This window comes from Lissotriton vulgaris, chromosome 8 (assembly GCF_964263255.1).
Source record: "Lissotriton vulgaris chromosome 8, aLisVul1.2, whole genome shotgun sequence".
NCBI classification, from domain to species: domain Eukaryota; kingdom Metazoa; phylum Chordata; class Amphibia; order Caudata; family Salamandridae; genus Lissotriton; species Lissotriton vulgaris.
In genome coordinates, this window is record NC_141696.1 from 206,929,380 (window position 1) to 206,949,253 (window position 19,874).

General features: G+C 45.7%; 1 protein-coding gene across 1 annotated transcript in view; it reads left to right on the forward strand.

The window, feature by feature from the left end:
- Positions 1 to 19,874, forward strand: part of LOC147696880 (N-acetylated-alpha-linked acidic dipeptidase 2-like) — a 443,587-nt gene that overhangs the window by 157,667 nt on the left and 266,046 nt on the right. The gene's annotated exons all lie outside the window — the stretch shown is intronic.

Genomic DNA, 19,874 nt, shown 5'->3' on the forward strand with positions numbered 1-19,874 from the left:
CCTGTGTAAATAGAACCGATTTGGGGGCGTAGCTGATATCCATAGGTTCGTCTGGTCTGTCTCTTTTTTTCTACAGAAACAGGCTATATGATCCCATTCGCCACACTCAAAGCATTGGGGGCTAGAGGTGACAGAAGGATCAGACTTCCCAGGTCTTACTTTTGGGTCCTCTGGGTAACTTTTTCCGGGTCTTCTTTCCCATCTTGACGCAGCAGGGCCTTTTGGGGTTTATCAAGTTCTCTGGAAGACCCACAGACCTGTGCACGGGTGAATGAAGTGGCATTTCGACAGCCTGTTCGATAGTCAATTTAGCATGCTGCCTAAGCCACTTCTTGTTGCCATGTGGAAGGATCTTGAAATATTGTTCGAGATAGATCTTGTTCATCACATTCTCATGCGGCTTTAACCAGCGATCAACTGCATCCTTCATCTTAAAAAAAAAATCTAAGGCGAAGAGCCTCATCATCGTCCCCTAGGCGGTCCAAAATGTGTTGTTTTACAACTCCATATGCAGCAGTCCCATCCCTGTTGATGGTTTGGTATGCCGCTTGAGCCTCTGATATAAGCAATGGTGCCAAATAGAAGGTCCAGCGGTCAGTGGGCCATCCACTGGCCCTGGCGGCCCTTTCAAAATTAATGAAGAAAGCTATAGGGTCCTCCCCAGACACATACTTTTGTAGTGAATAACAGGACCAGGCGGTGCGGGTGCTTCCTTGTCCTAGTCCCAAAAGGAGCTGGTTCTGTCCTTCTGACAACTTCATTAAACTGTCGGCCTCTTTTTGTATGGCAGCTGTAAAAGTTGCCCTGTCCATTTCAGCCTGATTTGTACCCCGCTTTACGGCCCATTCCAACTTGGTTTGGCCTTCTTTTAGCTGATATATAATATTTTCCATCTTGTATCGACGCAGTCTATGCCCGTATTCTCCACCACTTTGTCACGAAGCGGAATCACTGTTAGGCCAAAGAGAACCCAAAAGGAAAGTGCGGGAGAAGGAAACAGGATTCAGGATTTTTATTTGTGCTTCAGACAAAATAAAACAATAACAAAACGTTTGGTTGGGGAAAAGAACAAGCTTGCGCAATCGTAGGGTTCCGTTTTGAATTTGAATTTGAATTTTAACATATTTGTAAAGCGCGCTTATACCAGGACGGTTTCATGGCGCTAGGTAGCGTTGAACCAGTGGACATAGTGACGGAGGCTAGACTGCCAGGGATCTGGAGAACAAGAAGGTCTTAAGATGTTTACGGAATTCCGCATAGGAAGTAGAAGCTCTGAGGACGGAAGGGAGAGAATTCCAAAAGGATGGGGCTAGGACCGCAAATCTCGTCCCTCCGGACCTCTTCTTCCTAAAGCGGGGGATTGTCAAGAGGGCCTGGTGAGATGAGCGGAGCTCTCTAGCCGGGAGGTAAGGTGATATGACATCACAAAGGAAGACAGGGGCAGTCCCTGACCTAGCCTGGTAAGTCATGCAGCCCAACTTGAAGAGAGCTCTCTCCTTCACCGGTAACCAGTGCAGAGATTGCAGCAGAGGGGTGGCATGGTGAAATTTAGGGAGTCCGTAAATCAGGCGGGCAGCCTGATTTTGTATCTGTTGAAGGCGGCGGATCAAGTAGTCTGGGGCGCCATTATAGACCACATTCCCATAGTCAAGGCGCGATAGCACCATGGCCATGAGGATAAGCTTAAGGGCGGGAACAGAAAAAAAACGGGAAACCTTACGAATAGTGCGAAGGGAAAAGAAACAGGAGGACACCACTGAGTGAACCTGCGTATGAAGGGAAAGCTGGGAATTGATAAAGATGCCCAGGGTTTTGACCTTTGGGACCGGGAGGGGAGGGGGACCAAGTGAGTCGGGCCAGAACGATGGAGACCAGAGACTGCAACCACTCCCAGTCAAAACCAGTTCGGTTTTGTCGGGATTTAGTTTGAGGTGGTTGCAGTTCATCCAATCTTGGATGAAGAGCATCACCCTCTGGAAATTCTGGGCAGAGGAAGGAGGATGGGAAAGGTTAAAAATAAGTTGGAGGTCGTCGGCGTAATTGAACACCGAGACCTCCATCTGCTGTAAAGAAAAAATGAGGGGTGAAATGTATAAATTAAATAGCAGGGGAGACAAAGAGGAGCCCTGGGGAACGCCGCATGTCACTCTGCGAGGAGGGGCAGCAAAGTCGGCCAGGTGGACAGCCTGCTCCCTGTCCGTTAGAAAGGAACGGAGCCAGGCGAGGGCCGTGCCCCCAATGCCCGCCGCCTCGACACGGGTTAACAGAATATCATGGTCCACCGTGTCGAACGGGGCGGACAGATCTAAGAGGACCAGGGCCTGGGGGAGGCAGATGTCAATGCCCTCCCTCAATTTGTCCATCACCGAAACTACCACCTTCTCGGTTGAGTGCAGCGGGCGAAAACCTGCCTGACAGGAGGAGAGGCGGCCTGTGGACTCCACAAAGGAGCTCAGAGTCCCGGTAACATGAGCCTCTGAGACCTTCGCCAAGTAAGGGAGAAGGGAAATGGGACGATAGTTAGCGGGCAGAGATGGATCGGCACCTGCCTTTTTCAGAATCGGAATGATGACTGCAGATTTATGGGCGTTTGGGACGATGCCAGTTTTAAGGGAGTGGTTAATTAATGTGAGTGGAGGGGAATAACAGCAGGAAAAGATCTCTTTCAGGGCAAAAGCCGGGCCGATGTCCTGGGGTGAGCCCGATTTTACCCGAGCCAGTAAGGGGAGGAGGGTTTCTCGTGTCAAAGGGGGAAGCTGAGTGAGAAGTGGAGCAGCGGGAGGCGGGGGAGCGGTGGACAGTGTCGGGAGTGAGGGAGGGATGTTGGCCTTAATGAGAGCTACCTTCTCAATAAAGAAGGAGTTAAGGGAATTGCAGAGTGATTGAGACGGAGGAATTTTAGAGATCACCCTGTCGGAGGCAGCGAGCTCGTGTACCGTAGCGAATATTTCCTTAGATTGGTTTTCCGCTGCCAGAATTCTACCAGAAAAGTACTCAGTTTTAGCTTTTAGTATGTCCCTTTTATATTCATTGAGTACCAGGCAGTACTTTACTTTAAGAAGGGGACAGTAGGTGCGTCGCCATGCTCGTTCTGCTCTGCGCGCCGCCAGCTTCTTGTCCCTGAGGAGAGGAGTGAACCACCTGTTGGCAGCGTGGGCGCGTTTAATAGCCACTCTCTTAAGGGGAACAGTGCTGTTGCATGCCTTTAGCAGCCAGTTGTTGATGGCTGTGAGCTGAGTGGGAAGGGATAAATCACTAAGCTCAGGGCTAGATGCCGCAAGGGAAGAGCAGACATCGGGAAGATCAGCCTTGTCCCACTTTCTGACCCAGATGTTTTTGGGCAAAAGAGGTTTAGGCGATTGTCCAAGGTTTAGTGCAAAGGAAATAAGGGAGTGGTCTGACCAGGGACAGGGCGAGATGATCGGAGAGTTGGTTGGGATATTGAGGGTCCATATTTGGTCGAGCTGATGGCCTTGGATGTGAGTAGGAGTAGCAAGCTGGGGGAGGAAGTTGAGACTAGCAAGCAAGGCTGTGAACTCCTTAGATCTGGCATCCTCTGCCGGGTCATTTGGCCAATAGTTTAGATCTCCGAGGACCAGAATTGCTGAATTGTTCACTACTAGAGTGGCCAAAAGGTCCTCAATGGACGTGAGAAATTGGGGAGTGGACTGAGGGGGACGATAAATAAGTACACAAGTCAGGGGAACCCGTTTTCACCAGGGCTTCTTCTGGACTTGTGGTTAGTAACAAGTCTTGCCCGCTTCTCCAGACGTTGGTATTGCCGGAGGTATCAACAGAATAGAAAAAAAACTGGAATCAGTTGTTGGACAAGAATGCTCTCTTTTAGCAAGGGATAAGGAGTGAGGGACGAGATCACCACTAACCCTACACCGAGTGGCCCCAGCGTGACCTCCCTCTAGTTCGTGCCCTTCCCCCTCCCGTGGCCTGTGAACCCCTGGAGTCTCGCCCGTAGCAGCCTCTCTTGTCCTGGCGCCTTCTCCTCGGACCGCTCTGTTCGACTCAGGATGTATTCCAGTCCTGTCCTCCGCCGTCCACGCCACAAACTCTTCCTCTTCTCCGGGGAACACCGCTTCCGCCTTCGTCAGAAAGCCTGCCCTTCTTGTTGCGCTTGGCGGCTCTTCTGATTGGCTGGTTCCTGATGATATCACGGACCACACCCCCGGGGATTCCTCCGGAAGGTTTTGGTTAAAGGGCCTCGGCTCCTCCTGTATAGGAGGCGAGATGACGTCATTGAGTGTTTTGGCAGCCTCAAACGGTGAAAAGGTTCTCAGTTCATCGGATTCGTGACAATCTTGTACAAAATCTACACTAGTAGATTTTCTACGGTAAAGTGAGAGATTGTACACATCCATCTGCTTGATTCAGTTTAACAATGATTTTCTTCCTGGGACATAACATAACGTGTATTTGTAAAGCGCACGTTCACCACTACGGGTATCTTGGCGCTGAATAACAGATGTTTGTTGTTACCCAACTCAATGGGACTTATTTTATCGACCTCAGATGGATGAAAGAATGAGGGACCCGCTGGGATTTGAACCTGTGATCATGAGGTCAAACACAGGCCCCTGCAATAGACGCACTAGTCCCCTGAACCACCAGACTCGGCAGTCTTGGAGTAATTAACAGGGCTTCGGGACACTGCGCTTACAGATCAAGCATACGCAAGGAAACTTACAAGGGGGGTTAATTCAGTCCCTGGGATCTAGAAGGACTGATTAAATCACTTTTTGCCAGCATTGGGAGAAACGCTGCCATACCGACTGGAAAGCCCTTGTTAAATCGCCGTCACTGCTGACCTTGCCGCTGCTCCACCGCTGCCTGTCTCCTCCCCCAGCCGCAGCCTCACACCATCAGCGCTGCTGCAGTGTGGGGGAGTGGGAAAACTACAACTCCCAGCGGCCTCCGCGACCGGAAGTCGCGTCGAGGCGGAGCGCGCCAGGAGGCGCTTAAAAGCGGACTTCATCACCCGCGTCGCGGGAGCGCGCGGGGCCGCGCCGGGCTAAGCCCGGGCAAAGGGCGGGCCGTCTGAGGCCGTCCGAGGATGACTGAGGACGGGACGGGCCACCCCACTTAGTCCCACGCTATCTGACATTTCGAAAGTAAGTTCCCCACAGACACCCCTTCTATTTACGCCTCGCCCCTACTAGGCGACTACTTCTGATACATACTGCTATGTCTACAAGGGGCAGCCGCAGCAAGACTGCCGCAGGAGTAGGGACGGTCACTGGCCCTATCGATAACTTCATCTCCAGGGCCAATGAAGCGATCGACCATGGAATATCACTACTGGAGCGCAGAGTCTCCCTGGAACTGGCCCAAGCCAAACGCTCTTCTTTGGGTCTCCTCGCCTCAGCAAATACCCCTAATAGGAACAACCCTGCTGACGGCGTCTCCGTAGTTAGTGCTAGAGCAGAGATTCACACCAGGCCTAACACTGTGGATTTATCAGTAACACAACTACTCTCAGACTCACTACAGAGTTTGGAGAAATCCCCAAACCTAGATGTCACAGATAATTTCAATAAACAACTAGATCTCGTCACCAACTCTATTCCAGCTACGAGTTTCCCTGAGAGCCTGTCCACAACGTCTATGGTAGAGTCTCAACTACCATCTATCCCGATAACAGACACCACACATACCCTTGCCACTGACCCGATCTTGATTATAGACTCTGACTTGACGGCTACTAATTTATCCCCTCCCCAAGAATCGGCCATTATACACACATTTGAGGACTCAACCCCCATTTCAAGAGCATCGCGAGGTTTAAGGGAGGGAGCTATACAGAAACAGCCCCAAGGTTTAAATACATCCATACCTAAGGGGAACTCTCTACCCCAGAGAAAGCAGGGGAAAAGCCTATCTAACAACTTAAAAAAGGCAAATAAGAAATCTAACACAGGGTTGGGTCACAAAGGAGACTCGTCCATCATGGAGTCATTATGTAAAGACTGCCCCTCAACAAACGAACTTATAACGAAGGTTGGGGAACTTATAAGTGTTCATCTTGCAACTATAGATAAGAGACTAGGAAACATAGAAAAACAACTCAATGAACTAAGTGCCCTAGTCAAAACCTCATCCACAAAAGGAACACCAACTCTAGTGGCACGTCAACCCGTGAAAAAACCCGTTGCAGTTTCTAGTAACACACCCAAGCAAACCTCACCTCCAAAGGGAGTCACGAAAAAATCAATCCCACCCACTATAAACACAAACCCACAGGGGAAACAACCTAACCCGACACAACCGAAGGGGGGTAGCATTAACAACCACAAGGACAGGAACAAAGGAAATCAAGAAAGATTCCCCGCTAATCTGCCCCCTGGATCAAGCCCATACGTAGTGGTGATGACCGGAGTTCCCGAGATCTCAGACAGTACTGACGAACCTACCTGGTCCTTACTAAATAAAGTCAGTTACTGGCTAAATAATAACAGACCCCTACCCCCATACTGCAGGAGTAAAATTCTAACAGTTAGGAAAGTACCGTGGGTGGGCCACGAGACAAAGAAAACACATGGCGATTGTGTGATTATTAACTTCGAGGACCCACGCACGGTAGAACATATCTGTTCATGGAGAAGTGAGGGGTATAGTGAAGGCATAGAGACAAGGCATCTCTCTTCTTTCTACCCATCCAGGAATCAAGGCAGGTTCGACCAGCACGACCAGGCCTCTGATGGAGGTTGGTGTCGGGTGTAAACAAGCACACCCTATTGGAATAGAATATCTTTATTCGATTGTTTACATGATACAATCATAAAAGAGCATTTCATACACATTAATCCATACAATGATAAAAAATAGTGAGAGTAGTATTACAGCAAGACATTTACAAGCATATACACAGTAATATGGTTAAAAAGGCTAAAATACATAAAAAGTGAGAGTGCAGTCAGCAGCTGAGTTGGTTACCCTTCCATGCTTTTTCTATATTTAACTGCGAGTTTTAAAAAATTACATACAAACATAGTACATTCGCTGTTTAGCATTTGAAGGTGACACAATGCGGGTCTGTATTGTGCAAAATTCAGGTGCTTAAGTAAAGGTTTTAAAAACAGGTTTCGGGGGAGTGTATAAAACTGGCAAAAAAATAAAAAGTGTGCCAGATCTTGCGGAGACTTATTGTCGCAGCCGCAAGCAGGCAACACTTGTCCTCTGTGCGCTCCGCTTGGGACAGCTAATAAAAAGTGGAACATATCAAATCGGAACCTTGTTAATAAAAAACGGTCATAACCGGACATGGGCCAGGACAGGTAGGGTTCCATATATAAACAAGTTTTGGTTAAGGCATACTGTCTCACACTGCTTTTCTTGTATTCGTTTTCCTCCCGTGTCATACACCTAGACAGCATAAAAGTGTTCTTTACAAAGGTTACATCAGTTTTTGTTATTTTTTCAGGGGATAAAAATAGATCTGGTCGGCCTAATTCAAAAAGCCACGTTCTTACATATTTTATCCATGGGATCTTAAGCCTACCATCCCACTGTAGTGCCTCTTGAAGGATGTTTCTGGTGAGAGGTATGGCTGTGTTAAGCCAGCTATTCAGCCAGCATAACAAGGGATTCACTGCCAGCTTATCACTTAGATATGGAATGCCAAGTTCCTCATGTACCGGAAAGTTGGCCGTCCCCCTGGGTAACCTTAGGACCTTTTTTAAGAAGTTATTCTCAGTAACTTCAAGGGCACCTAGTGATTCTGATCCCCAAATTTCACTTCCATAACGTGCAATAGCGGTGCTTTTGGCTTGATATAACTTCAAGACAGCAGCCACCGGACTATTGCCCATTTTTCTAGTGAAGTCCAGTATTGCTGCGTTGGCCCGCACTACCTCGCCCTTTTTCTTTTGTATTGCTGGTGCCCAAGTTAGTTTGTGGTCAAAGAGAACACCAAGGTACGAAAAGGTCTTTGTGGTGGGTATTCTATCTCCATTTACAAAGTGAGGGTATACTTTTTTGGGGGGTACACCTGCCACCATTGTAAAGGATTTAGAATTATTAATGCTCAGGCCACGGGAGTTCATAAAATCATTAAAAGAATCTAGCAAGATTTGAAGACCAAGCGCCGTTCTAGATATTAACACGGCGTCGTCCGCATATAATAGGACCGGTATGCCCTTCTTGCCAATGTAAGGAAAGTCTGTACCAGTTTTTAATAAGTGCTCCTCCAACTCATTAATATAAAGATTAAAAAGAAAAGGGGCAAGGATGCATCCTTGTCTGACTCCTTGGGTTATTTTAAAATCTCTGGTTACTTTTAAATCATGGGTGTAGCGGACGTTTGCTCTCGTGTCCGAGTGGAGGTCAACAAGAAGGTTGACCAGGTTTTGTTCCACCCCCATTTTTAACAGCACCTCCCATAGCCTGGTTCTGTCTACGCAGTCAAACGCGGACGATAAATCCATAAAGGCCATATGGATCGTCCCTTTTCTTGCTAGGGTGTATTTACTGTTTATTAAATATAGGTTCAGACATTGGGTTATCGTAGAATGGCCTGGTCTGAACCCATATTGTATTGGGGACAGTATGTTATTATCATTGGCCCAGGCTGTTAATCTGTTTAGGATAATACCCCCCACCACCTTTGTGACTGAATTAATCAGGGATATGGGTCTATAACATGTAACGCTACCACGGTCACCCTTCTTATAAACAGGGACTATGGTGGAGGACCCCCAGGCTTTTGGGCAACCAGCCAGAATCCCTGCATTTACAACTGCGGTGATGACTGGTGCCCATAAAGAAATGTTTGATTTAAATAGGTCGGGTGGAATACCATCGGGTCCGGGTGCTTTGTTACAGGTTAATCCTTGTATCCCCTTTTCTACCTCCCCCACTGTGAAACACAATACATTTTCGTCAGAGAAATTAAAAACAAAGTCTGCTTGCAAATTGTCACTTTTAAAAATTGTGCTGTAATGTAATATCCACTCTTCCTCGGGTATATTAGTCCCGACGTTAGAGTTTAAGGGGACATCAAACAAGGGTTTGTTTACAATGCTCCAGAACTTGGAGCTATTGCCCAGAATTGCAGGATCACATAGTTTCTCCCAGACACCGGCTTTTACTTCTTTTTTCCGGGCTGCCAGGACTGACTTATAGTTAGATCGCAGTGACTTAATAAGAACAGGATCTCTTGGGGTAGCCTTAAGTGCTTTTTTTAAGTCTCGGCCGGCCTTTGAGCAGGCTTGATCAAACCACCCTGGTTGATATTCATGACGTCCCTTTATTGGAACTGACAACAATTGGCCGATTTTCTCAACAACAGTAGCAAAGGCAATCAGAGTCGCTTCGGGCAAAGTGGATGGAGAAACACAAAGATCTAGGTCATTACCACAGCTAGTGGCAATTGAATCATACAAGGAGTCGCTGTTGACCTTTGACCACTTCAGGCGACGATTTCCGTTGATGGGATTTAAAACACCATGATCAGGTCGTGGCTTCCTCTGATCAAAAAGGTTACCTCCGATTCTGATTGATAAAGGATTGTGATCGCTGAAAGTGCTTGTTAGGATTTCAAAGTCTGTGGCTAAATCAACTAGATCTCTCGAAAGGAATATGTGGTCTATATAGGAGCCTTTACCGTGGCCTTTAAACGTGGGGACGTTGAACTGGTGGGAGTCCTCCAATGTGGCCATTGCGTCGGTTAGATCCTTTCCATCTATTAAGTTATTGATACTGGTGCCTCGGGGCGAATGATCAAAATGAAAGCCAGACCTCCTGTTGCAGCCTAAGAGGCCAATTGGTGTCGTTTCAGGGTTGCCACAGGGATAAGCATTAAAGTCTCCAGCAATAATGATGTTTCGAGGTAGACTATCCGCTTTTGACTCTAAAAGGTTTTGTAGTTTGAGAATATTACACTCCTTGTTTGATGACACGGCATTATAGAGGTTGATAAGTGTCAGTGCCTTTTTACCATTCCTGAGCACTAAGATTTGAATATGCTTGTTGTCCGATGCTCTGGTTGTAACCTGGCAGCTGAGTGCAAGGCTTATGTAGGTTGCCAGGCCCCCTTTAGATCTTCCGCTATTTGATGGGGTAGCTGGTAAGAAAAAACTTTGAAAGCCCTCAATATGTGCATTTGCATCTGCTAACCAGGTTTCTTGGAAGCATAGAATGGTATAATTTTTTACATAGGCTAACCACATAGGATCATTAACCTTAACGGCTAAGCCGGCTGTGTTCCAGGATAAAAGATGTATGGAGCGTTGTTCGGTGAGGCCCAAGCCTGTTGTCAGGGCCTGATCTGCGGAAAGAGAGATTGCTTGGACCCCATGGTCAGTTGTTAGGTGTTCTTGCGATGCATTACTAGCAGTTAGAGGGTTTTGTACACCACTGTGCACTATGCACTGGGTTAAACTAGTGGCACTTGGGTAGCTGCGCCCACTCGCATTCGATGTGATTTCTTTAAGTTGTACTGGAGGAGCTGTCCTCGGCGCTTCACTGATCTCCGGAGAGGAAACACTTATGCACTCTGGGCGCATACTTGATACTCTGTAAAGGGGAGCTGCCTTAGTTGTGGGCTCAGCAGGGATAAGGTAGGAGGATGGAGATACGCTTTGTCAATCGATCTCGTCTAAAAAGTCAATATTATAGAAAGCGTCATACCTGTTAGAAATAGGTACCCCATATTGTGTGTCTGGGTATTGGGGATGTGAAAAGAGCTGCTGCTGTGGACGGGTAAAAGGCTCTTTTCTCTCCTGGTATCTACCGTGATGGTTGTTAGGTCTGCTCTGCCACGGTTGTTCATGCCTATAATCAATGTGGTTTGTTCGGATATATGGGCCAATAGGCAGTGTATAGGCCCCTGATTGGTTATCAACCATCGGCTCAAGCAGCCCCTCCTGTCCGTAGACTGACTGCACTTGAGTACGACGATGACCATGGTTATTTGGATAAAAGTAACTTAAAGCCATGGTACGGATCAAGCTACTTGTCACATCGCTTTTCCAGCTGCTTATAAAGCTGGCAGCACGTCTATCCCTAAAGGTTACCACTATACAGTCACCCTCGGTCGATTTAAATCTGTTTCCCACCCAGTCTACTCTTCTTACCTGTGCAATATGACCAATGATATGTTTAGGAATCGGTCTGTGAGTTGTGAGCCAGTGGCTCACCTTATTTTTTAGGTCCCCATGAGTTTCCACCCTATCCCCTGTTAATTTAGGTACCCCAATCATTACAATGGTGTACGGGCTACATTCAGGCGGGAGGTTAACATGAGGTGGACTCTTTACTACCGTCGGTTTTGTCGTGGTAGCACCTATTTGTTTTGAGGATGTGCCCTGTTTAGGGGATTTGGTTATTCTCGTTTGTTCTACCTGGGTAGTTGCAATTTTGGTTGGGGAACTTTCTGCGGCCCATTCGCAATCTTCTGTCTCTGCATCTTGTAAGGTTTGAGAGCTACTTGGTGTGGCTGCCACTGGGAGGGGTATATTGGTACCGCTATCTTGAGTTGTCGCTGGGGTGGTTAGAGGAGTCTTAGGCTGGTTTTGCTTGCTAGCAAGGGTAGGGTTAGCTATGGCTTTTTTTGTCCTAGGATTTTTGTTGCTAATCAGAGTAAGGGAGTTACTGGCTGGTGTGAAGGTAGAGGTTGATTGTGATACCTTCAGTGTTTTTAGCAAGGTGGATGTTGCGTCATTTTGGGCCCTTTCAAACTTCCCTAAGGCATTCTCAATGTTGAGGACTCTCTCACTGATAGGTAACAAAAGGGATTTAATCAAACTTTCAAGATCACTCAGAAGTGATTTTGTATTTATCATCGTTTGTTCAGCCCCGATTGTGGTGTGTATAGACGTATTTATGGGTGCTGTCGTCTCTTTATTCAAGAACAGGTCTGAGTTTTGACTGCTTATGAAAGGACACAAAGTCCCCTTCTCTGGGGCAGGTTTAGCCAGTCTAAATGTAGACCAAACATCTTTAGCTGAGCTAGGATGTTTGGCCTTGAGGTGAGATTTTTGTTTTTTTGTAATAGATAACTTGGGTTTACCTCGTGTACCAGTTGTCCTAGTTTTGCTCTTTATCAGGCGACTGACTCTAGTAACCGGTTTTGTCATTGTGGATGTATAACCACCCGAGGTAGGGGCTGCTGGGTGTAAGTGAGCTATAGGTGACATATGGTTGCTGCTACCGTTTTCCCCGGTAGGTGCAGAACTGTTGTTCCTACTGTTGCCTGAAGGTGAAATAAGCAAGGCTGTTTGCGTGTTGTCTCTTGTTTGGGGACTGGGAAGCCCTGTAAATGACAGCGTTAAAATAGACTCCTCAGAGTTTATGGTGTTATCCAGAATGTTTATGTTACCAGTGGTGTGTAAAGAAAGGTCGGGGAAACATAAATCTGGAGTAAGTGAGAGTCGTCTTTCGGAGTCCTGAATAGCATCCGCCACGACATTGATCGTTTTTTGTAGCATTAAGTCTATGGCGGTTATTGTGGGAAGAGGGCTGTTGGTTACATCTTTCAATCTGGTAGCTGATCTTGTGGTAACGGGGGTATTTCGACTTTTGCTCATCCTCACGATGTTTTTATCAATTGTATGCAGTGGCACTGTGTAAGGAGGTGATGGTTTCGTGGGTGCTGAAGTTATAAAATGTTATTAGGCGTTTACCTTTTTTGAAGACAGCTGGACGAGATCTCAGGGGGGTGGCCCCGTCCCGGACTCCTCGGTCCCCGGAGGGCCACAGAGGGCCCGCCCTTTGCCCGGGCTTAGCCCGGCGCTGCCCCGCGCGCTCCCGCGACGCAGGTGTTAAGGGTTGTTTTTAAGCGCCTCCTGGCGCGCTCCGCCTCGACGCGACTTCCGGTCGCGGAGGCTGCTGGGAAATGTAGTCTTTCCCTCACCCCCACTCGGCGGCAGCACAGTTGTTGCGAGGCTGCGGCGGGGGGGGAGGTACTCGACAATGGAGCTGCGGCAAGGTCGGCGGCAGTGGTGGTGCTCCTGAACGGCTCTGCTGGCAAGGATAGCGACTCTGCTCCTGGTGAGTTATCAGGCTGTTTGTCGGGTGGGGCAAAAAGACGTGGGATACAACTGGGGTGAGTGGGGGCGAGATAACCATAGATACCCTCAAAGAAACATAACAAGTAGAGATGCCTATTGGGGAATTCCAGTTTTCAATAGCTTCAGCAGCCTAGAGATGGTTGACTGACTTCCACCACCATCCCGGCCACTGAACATTGAACTGGAGGGAACAAAACAGGGTTGTCCCATTGAGATTATTAAAAACACAGAGGCGCATGATAAGGAGAGCCCTAGCATACATCTGGCTCAAACTTGTCTGAGGATGTCACCAATAAGAGAAGAGCAAGTAGGTGATAATATTAATGGGCCCGTAACATCTGACCCCCGAGATCCCTACAGCCCCCAAAAAGCCCCTGATATACATACGATCCATGGGAAACCACACCCTTATAAAAAATCTAACAATGAATTAAGGATCATTAGCTGGAACGTAGCTGGACTCCAACAGCGGGTGCTAGACCAGGAATGGTTAAAATTCATATCCAATAAAGACATAATAATGCTACAAGAGACATGGGCTACTTCTGAAACAGTTATAGAGGGCTTTGAATGTCACAGCATTAGCGCACAGAAGCCAGCTTTCAGACGCCCCATGGGAGGCCTCCTGATTGGATTCAGGATAACTTTAGGGGGGGCTATCAAACTAATACCAACTAAAAGCCCAAACATTCAAATAATCGAGTTTACATGCAGGTCATCGTTATACCTGATCAACTTCTATAATAACGATTTCCACTCGACCCCTAATAGGAATTACATAGAGCTATTCGAGAACATCACAAAAATAACTGAACCCCTTAACAACTGTGCGAACAATAGGATCATCCTAGCTGGAGACTTTAATGCTAAACTGGCTAAAACTAAAGAAGGTGCAATCCAATCAGATAGGGCCACCAAACGTGGGAAGGAACTGGAAAACTTCATAAACAAGCACACCCTATTGGACATTTTGGACATATGCAAAAATAATGAATCTGCATATATTCCAACCTTCAGAGGTAGAGACTTTTCCAGCACGGTGGACTATATCTTCACGTCCGCAGAATTATTAGATAGAGTTACCCAGGCAAGAGTATTAGAAACATTCTTCGGAGACCACAATGCACTGGAAATCATCTTAAGACTGGGTTCGATTCAAGCACCGACTCGCACTTTGGGAGCTAGGGATATTGTGCCATCAACTAACAACCTAAGGCTAAAGTGGAAAGGGGTGGACAGTGGACGCATCATGAACACAATCACAAGTAAACATCAATCAATAGTTGATTCGTGTTCACTTACTGATGGGAACCACCAAAGGATAGTCAAAGACTTTGCAAATCTGTGTAATGTTATTAAGACTCTTTTGACTGTCCCCAACAGAAAACATAATGATGAGCCTAGGTGGTTCGACAGCCGCTGTTCAGCGGCAAACAAGGGTCTTCGCAGGGCCTTAAATTCCAAACCCAGGAGCCAGGCAGATGTACAGTCCGCCAGACAAACCTATAAAACAGATATAGCGACAAGGAAGGCTGCCATGGTGGAAGAACACTGGAATGAACTAATTGTTTCCGCTGCTGTAGGAAATAGCGCTACCTTCTGGCCTGCTGTAAGGAAGATGCGGGACATGGGAAAACAGTTGTCACCAATTAGTTGCACCATCTCAAGCCAGCAATGGGAACAAGATTTCTCCAAAATATATGCAAACCCTATTGCTTCGACAGAAGATTATAGCCCTGGCAAACTGAGCCCACTAGATATAACCCAGGGGGAGGTTATCTTGGCTATTAATCAAAGCCTCGGGAACAAGGCACCCGGGCCGGATGGCTTCCCAATCGACCTAATCAAACACAAACCAGAATTTTGGGGACCTATTCTGGTTAATGTTTTTAACTGCCTGCCGTTGGGCGCCATTCCTGACACCTGGTCCACAAGTATAATAGTGCCCATCTACAAAAAAGGTGAAAGATCGGACCCCGCAAACTATAGGCCCATCTCACTCTTAGACAACACCTTGAAAATTCTGGGCCGGGTGCTGTATAACAGAGTGAACGACAGGGCAGAAGAAGCAGGGGTGTTGGATAGATGCCAAATGGGCTTTAGAAGTAATGTCGGGACAACAGAACAATGCCTGAATCTTAACCTCATAATAGGCAAATACACCATAGCTAGGGTTTCACCTATTTACCTAGCTTTTATGGACTTGTCGTCCGCATTTGACCTAGTGAACAGGTCAAAATTTTGGGCGACCCTTCTCTCCTACGGCCTTGATGAACAATTGGTACACTTTTTAGCCCATCTACACGCAGACACTAAAGCTCAGGTACGAATTGGCATGGAGGGTGAGATCTCAGGGGCAATCAAGGTAGAAAGAGGCGTCCGACAGGGGTGCGGTTTAGCACCCCTGCTGTTCATCATCTATATAAACGGATTGAGTGACTCCCTGAAAAAGACGACAACTGATGTCCCGAGAATCCAAGGGAGAATGTTACCCGCACTCCTGTATGCCGATGATGCGGTGATTATGGGCTTAACACCAAACGCCCTACGAGCCTTGGTTAAGAACTTTGCACATTTTATGGGGAACTTGGACTTGAAAGTGAATTTTAAAAAATCGTTTATTATGACCTGCGGGCCAGGGGCTAAACAACTCAATTCCATCTCCATAGGACAAGAGAAGTTGCACTCTACTAAATCATTCCCCTGTCTAGGTATGGTCTTTGCTGCGAACGGCCTGTGGAGTGGGCATCTTGCCCACGCCACAGGCAAGTTCTCAAAGGCCATAAATTCAATCCTTTCCCTGCCACGGCCAAAGAGGTCCGAAACAACTAAGGCAATTGTGAAAATATACAGACTGCAATGTGTCCCGGTAGCAACCTATGGCGCTGAGATCTGGGGGATAGTGAAAACACCTAGCCTGCAGACAGAAGAGAACCGGCTATGCAGGAAACTTCTTGGAGCCCCAATCTCTTCATCCGGATACATTTGCCACGCTGAACTCAACCTGCCCTATATAACTGATTTTATTGCCACGCGGCCTGCATTATTCTGGCTGGCCATTTGGGCCAATGACTGCGCTACCCTAACGCAGGAAATTGTGTCTCAATGTTTAGCCTGTGACAAAGGTATGAGTATCCCGTGACTCCGGGCGACAAAGGAAAGCCTAAACAGCATTGGCAAAATCCATCTTTTTAACGACCCCTCCTAGATTAAGAGTACGGACAAAAAGGATATACAAATTGAACTCTATGCCCTCTTTAGGGAACAGAGGTTGGAGATAGAATTACAAAAACAAACTGTCAAATCATATGTGAATAACATAAACAACGACTTATCTCCACAACAAATCCCTTTATACCTAAGACTTCCATTGACTAACTGGGAAAGATCATTACTATATCGCTTGAGAGCTGGGACCATAAAATATTCACTTTGCTTCCCAATGGGCCACAGCATGATGAGTTCCGGAAATGTGTTATGCCCCTGCCCCTGGGCTGGACACAGCAGGCAAAATGATTTACACTTCTTTTTTAATTGTAAATTTTATATGAAATATATTAAATGGTTTTTAGCCCCATATTTTAAAAAACAAAGACCAGTTTCCCTGACTCAATCCTACTCCATGCTTTTAAAACTGGAAAGCGATGAATTGATTTTTCGTGTAAGTTCATTTCTGAAAGTCATCTTCTTTACACGCAAATCGATGGAATCTCCCTGAAATGCTTATGTGCCTTACAGTTCCCCATGCCTTTGCACTTTAGTAAATTGGACTGCACTTTAGCAATTGAATCTCATTGATTGTTTACATTAACGCTTGTATAATATTTGCAGCATTTAATTATTTGTGGAAGTTTCGTAACTATTTTAAATGTATTTTTTGTAAAATGTGTTGCTTTTATGGATTTTTTGCAATCCGAATAAAGTATTTTTGAATTGAATTGAATTGACTCTTCCCCATGGCTGCATGCATTTTAAGCATACTTGTTTGACATGGCCATGCATGGGGTTCTTAGCCTTTTTTGGTAAATGCATACTTACACAGCCGCCAGTTTACAAATGCTACAAACTCCATGCACTGCCATGTAAAACAAGCATGCTTGAAATGCATGGAGCCACAGGGAGATTAGGGAAATGAGCACAGTGCAAGTGCTGTGAAGGCAAAACCTTAAAGCTTGAAGTGTAGCCATGGGGAGATTAGGTAAACAAGCACAGAGCATGTGAATGCAAAAATCTTTACAAAAAAAGTACAATCAAAGTGAATTAAAGCAGTACTGATAAGAAAGAGCACACAAAGAGCAACAGGAAGTAATATGCAACAATCAATAGAAATATAGAAAAATTAAACAGACAGAATATCGTAGAGACACCATTACATATTAAACATAACAGTTTTATTAAACTTATATAGTGTACATTGTTACAATTATGTCAATTCCGGGTCTCTCTCTCTCTCTATAGCCATATATATGTGAGTGTATATATTTATATATATTTGTGTGTGTATATATATGTGTGTGTGTGTTGTGTGTGTGTAAAATAAAATAATAATCGAAGACTGTCCATCAGCTCAGACACTGAAGCACAATCATTTTCAAGTAGATGTGCACGTGATCATGCCAAATGCTTTTATTCACATGTGATTAGAGCCAGTGGCAGAAATGGTTTTAATCATTGCTCCATGCTGTATGCTGTTGCAATAAATGTGTCTGGCTTACTGCCTTTGTTGTAGCTTTTCATAATAAACATACCTGATTTATGCAGTCCAGCATACATTTTACCAAAGACCCAATCAGGTCTAAAGCCTTTACCATTTAACAAGATAAAAACATATACTGTTGGCAAAACAATGTTCATCTCCCCTGAGAAGGTTAACAAATGGTTAGCAAATTACTGAGTTACTCAGAGCGTGAGCCAGAAGTGGAAACACAATTCTTGTATGCAGAAAAGGGACTTTTCAGGGAGAGGCTGAAGCTCAATCCATATTTGACTGATAATATTTTGATTTTGTCTCTGGCTCAACATCACGTGTTTGAAAATTAATAAAGAATACAATTCAGCTTTAGCTCTTCAGGATTCCACGACCTCTTCTCTTTTACACACAGAAGCTTTCTGTGGGAGGCTCCTCCAGCAGCTAACCACTTGAGAAAGCTGAGCTTTTGATATCCAATCAGCTAACTAGCTCCTCTGATTCCATTGTAAGGTCAGTGAATAATAGTGTCAAGGCTGAGGAAAGAACAAGTTTGACAATATCCCCCTGTTAGGCAGCAGGAGTCTCAAGTACCAAACCCCTCTCTTTTTCTGGATGCAAGCTGGTCCTCAAGTGGCAGTGGATCATGCGAGGACTTTTAAATGGGCAAATACTGTAATCCCTAGAAAGTTTCCAAGCTGACCACACTCACCTTTTCTAAACTGGTGCAATTTCTATTTCCAGTCTTACAAAACCCCTCAAAACGTTCCCTTCCTCTCCAACTCTACCCACTACCGATTAACCCAGCCCAGTCTACTTCAAAGGTGTTTTAGCACTGCTTGTGGTTGCTGTCTGGGATGCCCTTCAGACAAATAACTACACATCATCTAAGTGCATAATTCTCATCAAAGGAGCAAAACATTTGCAGTGCCCTTCATTGGCTTATGTACAGGCTTTTCCTGGTAGTTTTGTGCTAGTGTGTGTCCTTTGAAAACTTGGCCAAGCAAATGTCTTAAGTGGAGTCTATATGACGAGTGTAAGGTTATTAAGACATCTAGGGCCAGATGTAGGTAAATCATATTTACCGACTCTGAAATAGCGAATTGTACTGATTTGGTATTTCAAAGTCGGTAAATATGAAGGGGGGAGATGTAGGTATTTCCAGATGTGGAAATACCGAATCGTTAGAATTCGGTATTTACTGATTCAGTAATTACCGAATCGGTATTCCCTATTGATTCTTATGGGCTGTGAAGCCCATAGGAATTAATGGAAAATACCGATTCGGTAATTACCGAATCGGTAAATACTGACTTTTGCAAGGGTGCAGGGGGTGTCACTTTGACACCCTCTGGCACCCCAAAAATAGGCATGTGCGCCATGTGGCACACAGACATGCCCTAAGGCCATATCTGTCTGTCACATGGCTAGGTGTGCATGCACACAAGTGCATGCACACCTGAATTCGGTATTTTAACACCCAATTGGATTGGGTGTTAAAATACCGAATTTGTAGGGCCTTTGGGACTCAGAAGAGTCCCACCTACATCTGAGATTTACCGAATCGGTAAAAATACTGATTCGGTATTTTACCGAATCGGTAAATTTACCGAATCGGTAAATTTACTGATTCTGTAAAATAATGCCCTTACATACCATTTCTGAAATACCGGTCGGTAACGGCCGAAAATACCGATTTTCGGCCGTTACCGACCGACCTACATCTGGCCCCATGGTACAAAGGTGGAAATCTTTAAGCCACGAAACCTGCCCCGGGAGACCATATTCTCAACCACGCCATGCCTAAAATGGGTAATTTAAGCGGGATTGCAGATTTTGTTTTCAGGGCCAATTATTTATATGTTTTAATGGTGATGGTGATCACTTTTACAAAAACCGAATCCAAATCCGTATTTACTTATATAAAAATACAAATTGTATGTCATGTACTACTACTGTTGTGGATTTACTGCTGTCTTCACAGACAAGGGTAATCAAGCCCAGCATATGTCAGAAGTTTGCTGTGTGCTACAATGGACTGGTGGCAACAGGATTTAAGAATCTCTTTTGCATTTGGTCACTAGAACTGACTTTATAACTGTTTTCATAACTATTGTATTTATGAGAAAGTACTTGGATGTATTATCTTGTCATCAACACCTGTAACT